The sequence below is a fragment of the Sceloporus occidentalis genome, unplaced genomic scaffold (genome assembly GCF_023333645.1).
Source record: "Sceloporus occidentalis isolate IW3139 unplaced genomic scaffold, rSceOcc1.0.p SCAF_5, whole genome shotgun sequence".
NCBI classification, from domain to species: domain Eukaryota; kingdom Metazoa; phylum Chordata; class Lepidosauria; order Squamata; family Phrynosomatidae; genus Sceloporus; species Sceloporus occidentalis.
Window position 1 is genome coordinate 118510631 of NW_028316985.1, and position 12397 is coordinate 118523027.

Below are 12397 nucleotides of genomic sequence, written 5' to 3' on the forward strand. Positions count from 1 at the left end.
TCTTGACAATTTTGCAGCTCAGCTCCCAGAATCCCCCAAACAGCCTGGCTTGGAAAAAGTCTTTATTCTATTCTATTTCATTTGTATGTCGCCTTTCTCCCAGTAGGGACCCAAGGCGGCTCGCCGACAAAAACGTTTCTCAAAGCGCAGTAAAACGCAAAACAATTTAAAAGCATATCGGAAACAAGCTTATGGCTTGAAGTTCATAATAACCATCCTGAAGTTGTATTGTATTGTAAATGTCTGTTGCTGTAAAGAAAGGTTGAATGAATGAATGAAAATGAAATCTCACCAAATATATATATATATACAAAAGTTAAAAAATCACTAAAATTCACCTGTATTTTTTTATTATTATTCTAGACGACGTCTTCCAGGTTTCACCGGCCAACCTACTTTGGGAAACTTCCTTTTTCAAGACCAGTAGTCCCCAAACTGTGTTCTTTAAGGGATTTTGGACTTCAGCTCACAGAATTCCAGAGCATTGGCCAAAATGGCTGAAGCTTCTGGGAGCTGAAGTCCAACATCTCTGAAAGGGCACCGTTTGAAGGCCACTGTTCAGACTGTTGTTATGTGCCGACCCTACTCTATGCTTTTCTGGGCAAGGTTTGCTCAGAGAGGGATTGGCTTTTCCTTCTTCTGAGGCTGAGAGAGTGTGACTGGCCCAAAGTCACTTAGTGGGTCTCCATGACTGAACAGGGATTCAAAGCCTGGTTTCACAGACTCAAAATCCAGCACTCAAACCACTACACCATTCTGTCCCTCACACCATGCTGGCTGATGCACGACGTCCAGAAATGCCTTTTTGGGCCACAAAAGAAGAACTCTGGGAGTTCCAGTCCAAAAGGAGTTCCCAGAACTCTCCAGCCAGCAAGTTTGGAAAAGCTCCACAACTCTCAGAATCCTGCAACCAGCATTTCTGAGGTTGTAATCCTGAACTTTACAGCTCTCTGTTCCATTGGCACCCAGACCTCTTCTGGCCAACGTTTTGCTTCGATTCATCTGAATGATTTAGCTGTGTTTTGAAATTTCGCGCTAATAAGAAACTGGGACTAAGGGCTGAAACAGACTGCAGAAATAATCCAGTTTGAAACCACTTTAACTGCCCTGGCTCAATGCTAGGGAATTTTGGAAACTGTAGTTTGTTGTGGCACCAACAGACAGAGAAGGCTAAAAGTCTTACAAAATGACAGTTCCCACAATTCCCTAGCATTGAACCAGGGCAGTTAAAGCAGTTTCCAGTTGGATTATTTCTGCAGTCTGTTTCAACCCTTAGTTACCAACTTCAGCCTCCTTCCAGTCATCAAGTGGATTAGAGCTCAGAACAGGTTTTAGGTCTCTCCTTTCCCCTGCCCCCCCCCCCCCCCGATGTTTATACCGGTTTGGAAAGTGTTCAAGTACAGTGTAAACCGATCTGAACTTGGATCAAGTAAGAAATTACCCTCCCAGCGCGCCACAGCCAAAATATGCCTCAGCTCCTGAGGATCGGAAGAGCAGAGCATTTTCCAAAGCTATTTTGGTACTGTAAAAAACGATCAAGTTGTTGTTGTTGTTTTCTCTGCTGACCTAGACGTGCCTACATCCATTATCCTTTGGTTATCCCCAAAGAGATAGACTCATTGAATCCACGGTTGAATGGAGAGTAAGCACTTTTGTCAATCCCATTGATTTCACGGGACTTTTCTGACTGCGGCTTCCAGTTGGAGTTATGCCTTTCAAAGCCAAGTCTTCAGGCCCTTTTAACTCTCAGAGCTCTCATTTCGGTGGGTGTTGCTCCAAGACTACAAGGGGACGTTGGTAGTCAGAGGTTCTTTGTCACTGTGTGCCTTTAAGTTGTTTCCGACTTATGTCGGCCCTATCATGGGGTTTTCTTGGGAGGTTTCTTCAGATATTTTTCATTGTCTCTGAGGCTGAGAGAGTGTAACTTGCCCAAAGTCACCCAGTGGGTTTCCATGGCCAAGCCATCATTCGAAGCCTCTCTAAAATTATGGCTTGGAAGCCAAGCAGAGGACAGTCTGACCTGAAGATTTTTCCCCATCACATTCAGACCCTCATGCAAGGAAACGACCCTAAGCTGGGATTCACGGATGAGTTTTGGACTCCTTTGAGCCATGGTGCTGGAGAAGAGTGCTGAAGATCTCATGGAAACAAATGGGTCCTTGAGCAGATCAAGCCTGAAATCACCTTGGCCAAACTGAGGCTGTCGTACTTTGGCCACACCATGAGAAGGAAGGACTCAGTGGAAAAGACAACAATAATAGGAAAGGTAGAAGGTAACAGAAATAGAGGAAGAATCATATCATAGAGTTGGAAGAGACCGCAGGGTCATCCAGTCCAACCCCATTCTGCCATGCAGGAACTCACAATCAAAGCATCCCGACAGATGGCCATCCAGCCTCTGCTTAAAGACCTCCAAGGAAGGAGACTCCGCTACACTCCAAGTTAGGGAGGTCATGGGCCTGAATTTGCAAGATCCAAGCAGAGCAAGTGGAGGACAGAGGGTCTTGGAGATGCCTCACCATGAGTTGGGTCCACAACTAATGCTTGGGAAGGAGTCCCCTTGAACACACAGTGGGCTTTAACCTCCGCGTAAACCTGAGGACCCAACTTGTTGGACTCTGGAGACCGTGGTTCGAATCCGAGCTCAGCCATGGAAGCCCACTGGGTGACCTTGGGCAAGTTACACTCTCTCACTGGGGCTGCTTCAGGCAGCAGATTTTCGGAGGTCGTGACATAACAGTGAGTGGTCAGTTAGAGCTTCCCTGATGGTGGCCATCTTTCCGCTGGGGATGGGAGAGGGAGGCACTGAATTTTTCCGCCTCGTTTTAGCTGTCTCTGCATTTTGACTTCACTAGAGGCGTCGTTTCCTTTTTGCCTCAGGCAGCAAAATATCTTGGGTCAGCCTTCCCCGATTCTTTTAAATTCCTATCGACCAACTTCCTGGCAAACCTCTCCGATGGGTGTATGTGTGCTGCTTATCCCTGTAAAAGCCTTTTTAAAAAATCTGGAGTTTGGGGGGGGGGGGTTGTCCTTTTTTGGATTACAACTCCCAATATCTTCCGTCAGCTGTGGAACAAAACCAAAGTACGTACTGTGATGCACAGATGTAGTTCCAACAGACAGGAAACATATACATCCTTCGCTATTGATTTAGAATCAATATTTCCCCTTTATTCACCCCAGTGTAATACAGTCGGTCCTCCTTATCCACGATTTTTTTAACGACGGATTCAAGCATTCACGGCTTGAACATGTTTTTGAAAAGGTATAAATTCGAAATAGCAAACGTTGATTTTCCATTTTATATATGGGACACCATTTTACTACTCTATTGTATTTAATGGGACTTGAGTATCCACTGATTTTGTTATCCACGGGGGTCCTGGAACCAAACTCCAGTGGGCCAGGTATAAATATAAGCTCTATATTGATTTCAGTGAGACTTGGGGTGCAACTACACTGTGCACATAATGCACTTGAACACCACTTTGAGTGTTGTAGCTCCATCCTATGGGATGGGCTTTACAGTTTTACCAGGCCTATAGCCTTCTCTGTCAAAGACTGCTGCTGCCTATAAATCCCATATATATATACTGTATTCCCCAATAGCGAAGGATGTGTATGTTTCCTGTGTGTTGGAACTACAGTAGTGCAAAACTTGGAAAAGCCCAGAAAAAATTACTTTGTTTTTAAAGAGAGGCTGGATCCTGCGTGGCAGAATGGGGTTGGACTGGATGGCCCTTGGGGGTCTCTTCCAACTCTCTCTCTATATATATATAATCGGAAATCTGGAGATCCCAGAAATTGCAAAGGGGGGAAGGCAGGCCATGCGGAAATTTCTAGTGCTCTTTTTGGAGAGGAAAAACAACAACCCAGCCTCTGGCTTCTGCCCACCCCCATAAAGAAAAGCGAGGGAAGGGGAGGCAATTTTGTCACAATCCCATTTGTTACACCGCCTTGAACTGAAAGCAGACAAAGCTATACTCTGTCACCCTGAGCAGAATGAAGGGAATCAAAGGATTTCTTTTTTTCCCTTCCCCTTTCCCCCCTTCTTTCTTTCTCTCCCCCCCCCCTTCCTCCTCCTCCTCCTCCTCCTCCTTAAAAGGACCTAATTTTCTCCTTGAATTATGAAAGTAATGGCAAGGTAACAGCCCGCGCTCTGTACCCAGCCGCTTAATGCCTCCTAAATCCTTCCACGTGGCTCGACTAGTCGGGGCAATTAGAGCTCATTATAGGCTCATAAGAGCGCTCATTTCGGGGATTACTTAATGGACAATGAAATTTTATCGGACGGAATTATGGAGAAAAAGATAAAATAAAATTGTAACCAGGTCGGGTGGGATCTGGGCGCACGCCCTGCATCATTCCGCCTGGCCTGGGCTGGCAGATCTAGCTTTCTTTCTTTCTTTCTTTCTTTCTTTCTTTCTTGCCTTGGCAAACCATGATTCGATTTATGTGTATTTACACGCCCCCCCTTTTTTCCCCTCTCCCTTGGTTTGTTAGAACAATTATGGGTTCAAATGCTGATGGGGCGGGGAGGGAAAAACCGCCTTGTCTTTGAGCTCCTTTCCAAAAAGGAGCCAAGATTTCGCAGCTGCTCGACCTCCCAGCCCCGATCCGGTTTCAGCTCCTTTGATTCGGATGGCATCCCCCCACTCCACCCCCCCCCCCCCAATATGGTCGATCGCTTTTGTGTTCAAGAAAGTGGTATGAGAGCCAGGATTCGAACCCAGGTCTCTAAGGCTGAAAGTACCTTGGTGCCACTTAGTCTAGTCACACTCTCTCAGCCTGAGAGGGTGGCAATGGCAAACTCCCTCTGAAGAAACTTGGCCAAACAAACAAACCTAGGACAGAGTAGCCATAAGTCGGAAAGGGACTTGAAGGCACACAACAATAACAGCAGCAACAAACCAAAGGTAGTAGGCCAGTTTGGTGCCCTAGTTTTAAGTGTTGGATTAAGGATCTGGGTTCGAATCTTCCCTTGGCCATGGAAATCCACTTAGCCACTTTTGTGTGTGGGGGTTTTTCGGGCTATGTGGCCATGTTCTAGAAGAGTTTATTCCTGACATTTCGGCAGCATCTGTGGCTGGCATCTTTCTCTGAAGATGCCAGCCACAGATGCTGGCAAAACATCAGGCAGAAACTCTTCTAGAACATGGCCACATAGTCCGAAAAAACCACAAAAAGCTATGAATGCCGGCCCTGAAAGCCTTCGACTCCACTTCGCCAAGTCACGCTCTCTCAGCCGAAAGAGGCAGGCAAGATAACAAGCCTCTTCTGAGCCAACCTTGCCAAGAAAAGACGCATAATAATAATAATAATAATAAGAAGAAGAAGAAGAAGAAGAAGAAGAAGAAGAAGCAGCCACGAGCAGTTCCCTTCATAAATCAGAAACGGTCTGAAGGCACACGACAACGACAAGAGACTTTCAGTACAATCGGGTCACTACCTGGATGGGAGACCGCCAACTAAAACCATGCTGTATTTCAGAGGAAGGAACTGGCATAACCACCTCTGCGTATTCCGTACCCAAGAAAAAGCCCTACTCAATGCAAGGGGTTTGCGATAAGTCGACAGGCGACTTGAAGTTAGATCACACAACCCGATGGGGCACACATGGATCACCTGGGTGACTTGCTTAAGGTGGGTTTCCTTGGGAAAGCCACACAGGTGATGCTTCTGTCCTAGTCCAACACTCAAACCAATAGGCCCTTTACTTATCAATAATGAAATCCCGTCTGAAGGGAAAATGTAAAACAGTATTAGCTTCTGCATCTCAAAATGTTTGAGGGCCCACAAAAGTTGTTGGCCATCCCTAGCACACTCCTAGCCCTATGTGTGGACCAGATCTTCAGAGCAGACAGGATGGGTTTTCCACCTCCGGTCTTTCCCAAAATCCCTCGGATCTTTTATTTCTTTATGCTGCCAAGGCTGGGACTGGAGGTATCCCTGGCCACTAGACCTCATTTCCCAATTTCTCCTGTATAATATAAATATAAGCTCTACCTTGATTTCAGAACGACTGGGGGTGCATCTACACTGCACAAATAATGCACTTGAACACCACTTTGAATGTTGTAGCTCCATCCTATGGAATGGGATTTGTAGTTTTACAAGGCCTCCAGCCTTCTCTGTCAAGGAGTGCTTGTGCCTACAAATCCCAGGATTCCGTAGGATGGAACCATGGCAGTTAAAGTGGTGTCCAACTGCATTATTTCTACAATGCAGATGCACCCTTGGGGACCTCTAACTGTGCGCCAACTTGTAGGGCGCCCTACATTCTCCAGCTTGGAGCCGAGGCCCTCCAGGATGCTTTTCAAGTTCCTGCTTCCAACATTTGTTGGAGAACTTCACTCTTCAGCTACTTCCGAAAGAATGGGCTTGAGACCCAGGGCTCCTCAATCCAGAGGCTCAGCAACACTCATGCAGTACTCCCGAAGGGGATGGGCTGTTAGTCTGTAAAACCAGTAGGTAAAGAAATCTTGTCGCACCTTTGAGACTAACTAAAAGAAAGAAGTTGGCAGCATGAGCTTTGGTAGACTTGAGCATGAGCCTTGGTAGACTTGAGAAGAATCTAAGGAAGCATGAGCATAAGCTTTGGTAGATATAAGATCTTTTTACCTATCAAGCGTGACCATGAGCTTTTGTAGACTTGAGCCTACATTCTCAGAGATATCTGAGGAAGCATTAGCAATGAGCTTTGGTAGACTTGAGTTGACAAGATCTCTTTACGTACCAAGCATGAGCATGAGCTTTGGTAGACTTGAGTCTACTTCATCAGATGCACCTGAGGAATCATGAGCATGATTTCTGGTAGATTTGAGTCTACAAGATCTTTTTACCTATCAAGCTTGAGCATGAACTTTTGTAGACGAGTGTACGTCCTCAGATGCATTTGAGGAAGAATGAGCATGACCTTCGGTAGATTTGAGTCTACTTAGTGATATTCCAGCACTACTTCGTCAGATGCATCTGAGGAAGTAGGCTCAAGTCGAGGAAAGCTCATGCTGCCAACTTCTTTCTTTCAGTTAGTCTCAAAGGTGCGACAAGATCCCTTTACATACCAAGTAAAGAAAGGTAGGATCGGCTTGCCTTTTTGGATCGGTCTCTGTCTCTCTTTCTATTTTCTTTTCCGGGGGCTTTTTTCAGACTACTGAGGAGGGCAGGGGAGGAGAGAGAGAGCCCTTTGGCTCCCGGCAGCAAAGGCAGGAGGCTGGCCCGCGGGCAGGCCGACCTCCTCCTCCTCCTCCTCCTCCGGTTGCCTAATTGTTGTCACAAGACCCGGGATTAGCACATTGCTGAAATAGCTGCCTGTTTACCCTCCAGAGACCCCGCCGTCCAGTAAACACTTTCTAATTGAATCCTAATCGCCGTCGAATAGCTCCATCGCCGCTCTCAGCTGCAATTCATAAAGCTTTAATTGCCACCCATAAATCCTCCCACCGGCTAGGAGCCCTCCGACGGCGGACCCGCTTCCCCGACCCCTGGAGCCCAGCCTCGGAAAACAGGCACCGTCTGCCAGGCTGCAGCCTGAGGCCAAGGGGACGGCGGGGGGCCTTTCACCGACCCCTGTCCTAGCAGTTCAACAACAAATAAACCTATGTATTACAGGCGTGGCAAGGATGCGACTTGCAAGCACAACAAACCTTGGGTTGGCCAGTCAAACCCAGAGCAACTCCCGAAGTATCGGACTACAGCTCCCATCATTCTCACCCCATCGATTGAATCCATCCACCTGTAATGCGGCCTTCCTCTTTTCCTACTAGTAGACCACAAGTTGAACATGAGTCAACAGTGTGATGAGGCAGCTAAAAAGGCCAATGCGATTTTAGGCTGCATCAATAGAAGTATAATGTCTAGATCAAGGGATGTAATAGTGCCACTCTATTCTGCTTTGGTCAGGCCCCACCTGGAATACTGTGTCCAGTTCGGGGCACCACAATTCAAAAAGGACATTGAGAAACTGGAGTGTGTCCAAAGGAGGGTGAGTAAAATTGTGAAGGGTCTGGAAACCTAGTCCTATGAGGAACGACTTAGGAAGCTGGGGATGTTTAGCCTGGAGAAGAGAAGGTTAAGAGGTGATATGATAGTCCTGTTTAAATATTTGAAGGGATGTCATATTGAGGAAGGAGCAAGCTTCTTCTCTGCTGCTACAAAGACAAGGACCCACAACAATGGATGCAAGCTACAGGAAAAGAGATTCCACCTCAACATTAGGAGGAACTTCCTGACAGTAAGGGCTGTTCGACAGTGGAACAAACCCCCTCAGAGTGTAGTGGAGTGTCCTTCCTTAGAGGTCTTTAAACAGAGGCTGGATGGCCATCTGTTGGGGATGCTTTGATTGAGAGTTCCTGCACGGCAGAATGGGGCTGGGCTGGATGGCCCTTGTGGTCTCTTCCAACTCTACGATTCTATGCTTCAATTCCCTTCTACTTTGCCAAGCATTACTAGTGAGCCATGTCTTCCCATGACAAGGCCAAAGTACAACAGTCTCAGACATCTTGGTTTCTAGGCAGAGCTCAGGCTTCATTTGCTCTGGGACCCATTTATTTGTCTTTGTAGCAGTCCCTGTTGGAATATGCCTTACTTGAGATTGTTTAAATCTCACCAGCAGAGCAAACACAGTGGAATATAGGTGAGCAGATAGATAGATAGATTTTATTACAATCAACTGATCAAACATCAGATCAAGGTTGTGGCTTCCTTGATTGAATCTGTCGATCTGGAAAGCGGTCTTCCTTTTTTCCTACTGCCATGTGCTTTGCTCAGCATTATTATCTTTTCTAGTGAGTCTTCTCATTGTTGTGGATTTCTTTTCCTTAGAGCAGTGATGTCCAAACTCTGGCCCTCCAGGTGTTTTGGACTTCAGCTCCGAGAATCCCAGACTATTGGCCAAGGTGACTGGGGCTTCTGGGAGATGAAGTCCAAAAACCTGGAGGACCAGAGTTTGGACATCGTTGCCTTAGAGAGACCTAGATTAATTCATGATTGAAAAAGAAACATAGTTTATTTAGCTGCAGCATTGTTCCCAGCAGAAATTCATATTCCAAATTCTGGACCAAGTTTTTTAATAGTATTCTGAACAAAGGAAACTACAAATCACATTTTCATTGGTTACATCAAATTAAACATTTACACCCCTGTATGTTCATTGGATGTCCTAACATACATGTCTATCCCACTGTGGGTTAGCCATCAACCTTTCATCTGTATGTTTTGTTTCACTCTCCCTAAACTGTCTCTTGCAGTACTTCCTTTATTTGGGTTATAATTGTAAGTTAGGAGAGATCCATTTCTAAATCGTTTACTGTCCAAAGCACAGAATTTGACATGACCTGAATAACAATCTTTGCTCTCAATATTTCAGTTCTATAATTTCCCAACTCCTGGGCATAGCAAAATTCCAATTTAAATCTACCCACCACATCATGAAATGACCAAAGTACAACAGTCGCAGTTGTCTTTTAGCAATTCACTGTATCTGTAGAACTCTTCTCCAGCACCATATTTCAAATGAGTTGATTTTCTTCCTATCTGGTTTCTTCACTGTTCACCTTTTACAAACATGCACTACGTTTAGCACTGAGTCTCTCTGCAGGAGACCCAGGTTTACCTCTCCACTGCACTTGCCCTACCTCACAGGGTCGTTGTGAACTCTTTGGTCGGCCTTGAACCCAAAAGTTTGAATCCTCTCTGCATAATCCAACATTTAAAGGAGCTGTCTCAGGTGATAAATTTAGGTTGAGGGTAGGGTTCAGCACCTCGGACAGCTCTTTTCCAGTCTAGTCGGGAGGCTGGTTGAAGGATAACCAGGTTACCCGCAAGGCAGGTAACCTATGCTGCAGGACTGCCATTCCTAGTAGTTACAGGCAGCATCGCCAGTGATGAAGGATGATGGGAGGTGCACTGAAAAGACCACAAGGGACTTAACCCCTGGCTTAAAGAGCCTTGCGGTTCTCAGCTAAATGATAAGGAGACCATCCCTTGTTTTTCTCTTCACTCCTTCCTCCCTGCTTCTGTGTGGTCCAGTGTTTCCCAAACTTTGCTCCTTCAAATGTTTTGGACTTGGTCAAGCACTTCAACTCCAAATAAAGCAAATATCCTTCTGTTTACGGCAACCGTGGCAAGGATGCGACTTTCAGTCACAACTTTCAGGAACCTTGGGATAGCCAGTCAAACTGTGGCTGGGGCTTCTTGGAACCGAGGTTCAAAACATCTGGAGGGCCAAAGGATGGCGGGAACTACAGGGCTGCATCCACACTGGAGAGATAACCCAGTTTGGCACTGCTTTAACTCTATCTGGCTCAAGGCTATGGCATTCTAGGAGTTGGAATTTGTTGTGGGGCTACCTGGATAGGAGCTAAAGCGATGACAAATCGGGTTGTTTCTCCAGTGTGGATGCGTCCCTGGTAGCCTATGAGGGAGCTTACTCCGGAGTAACTGTGCCGGGATGGCCGCCTTCTTGTGATTCCCTCTCGCTCGGTTTGAGCTTCATTCATGGTTCTCTGAACTCCAAGGCCCAAATCAGGTGGAAACTAGATGGAGAGAGTAAAGAGCCCCATCTTTCTGCCTGCCACGATCCTCGCCTCCATTAAATGCTTCCCTTAAGCCGCTGCTTAAACTCCCATAAAGCAGGTCATTGGGAAATCGGGTAATATGCCGCGAAGTGCCTCTCCTAATGCGATCTGAAATGCTCAGGCATGGCCGCCCTGCGCCTTTTGCGCCATTGAGCCGATTTCCCTTCGGCCTCTTCGCCTCGGCGGACTTGGGGGGAGATCAAAGCCCCCTTCCGACTTGCGTTTTCTCTTCGCATTAAGGTTTCGGAGGCTGCCTCCACACTGCAGAATTAATCCGGCTTGACACCGCTCGGACTGTCAGGGCTCCATGCAATGGGATCCTGGGGTCTGGAGTTGCGGAGCATTTTGAAATGGAGGACATTTGGAAATTCCTCCTGGACAGAAGGTTGAAATGGAGGACATGTCTAGGCCCAGGTTCACTTTAACAACCAATGCCCTGTATATATAAAAGTGACTGTCTTCTTTATATTTTCCACGACTTGTAAAAATCTAGAGTTCTATCATCCTCCATATTACCTCCTTCTTTATGTACAGTATGAAATGGTCTAGAGACTTATTCAATAAAGATGTATACTATCTACTTCCTTCTTTATGTGAGACTTGAGCTGCATCCAGACTGCTGAAATAATCCACTTTGAGACCGCTTTAACTGCCCTGGCTCAGTGCTAGGGCCTTTTAGGAATAGTAGTTTATTGTGGTGCCAGAGTTCTCTGACAGCGAAGGCTAAATATCTCGCAAAACTACATTACCCAGAATTTCCTAGCAATGAGACACAGCAGTTAAATAACAACAACAACAACATCAACAACAACAACAATAAATTTTATTTTTAAAGCTGTCTCCAACTGGATTATTTCTGCAGTGTGTTTTGGACCCTAGACACACTTCTCGAAGGCTTAAGTAAAAGTAAAGTTTGAGATAGTGCTAAGATGGTGCTAAGACGGACTTCTGTTTCAGTAAAACCTGGCTCCAGATAAATAGGCTTCAGCACAATCCAATTCCTTGCTGCTCACTGTGGGCAATAGAGTACCCTATAAGTGTGCCCAGGACTTTAGACCTGGACTATCAGACAAAAGTCGCATTTACTTCTGAATGCTTAGAATAGGAGAATACTTCTACTTTTCTATTGTTGTTGTATGCCTTCAACTCCCCTCCGACTTATGTCAACCCTCGCATACGGTTTTCGGGACAAGATTTGTTCAGAAGGGTTTAGCCATTGCTTTCATCTGAGGCTGAGAGAGTGTGACTTGACCAAGGTCACTTATAAGTTTCTGTGACTAAGCCAGGTTTCCAACCCTGGTCTCCCGGAGCCCTAGTCCAGTACTGAAACCACTAGGCTATACTAATTCCCAATCTATAAGATGATCCCAAGGGTTCATTTAAGAAATAAACTTCCCCTGAGTTTAAGGATGCCTATTGGGAGTGAGCAGGTGTGATTTACTTTGCCTTGTTTTGGATCTAAGGTCCCTGCTATTGTTTTCCAGGGAGATGGTTTTATAGTGCTTCAACTATAGGTTCCCAAATCAACAACATCGTGGAATACAAGCTAAAGGCAGGACCGCTTTTGAATCTGTTTTCAAAATGCCTTAAAAGAGAAATAAGCAATGACGAAAGCAGGTAGTCTTTGGACCTAAATCCATCTCTTATCCCAGAAATCCAATTGCGGGGAATAGAGTATTCTTTTTGGACTACAATTCCCACAATCCGCCAGAGGCCAAACTAGCTTGGGTATCTGAAGAGATGAAATCTAGAAACCAGCTTTTATAAGCATAGTTTCTACATAACGGGACATCTCTCCTCCTCCACCGTTGAAGAAAAAG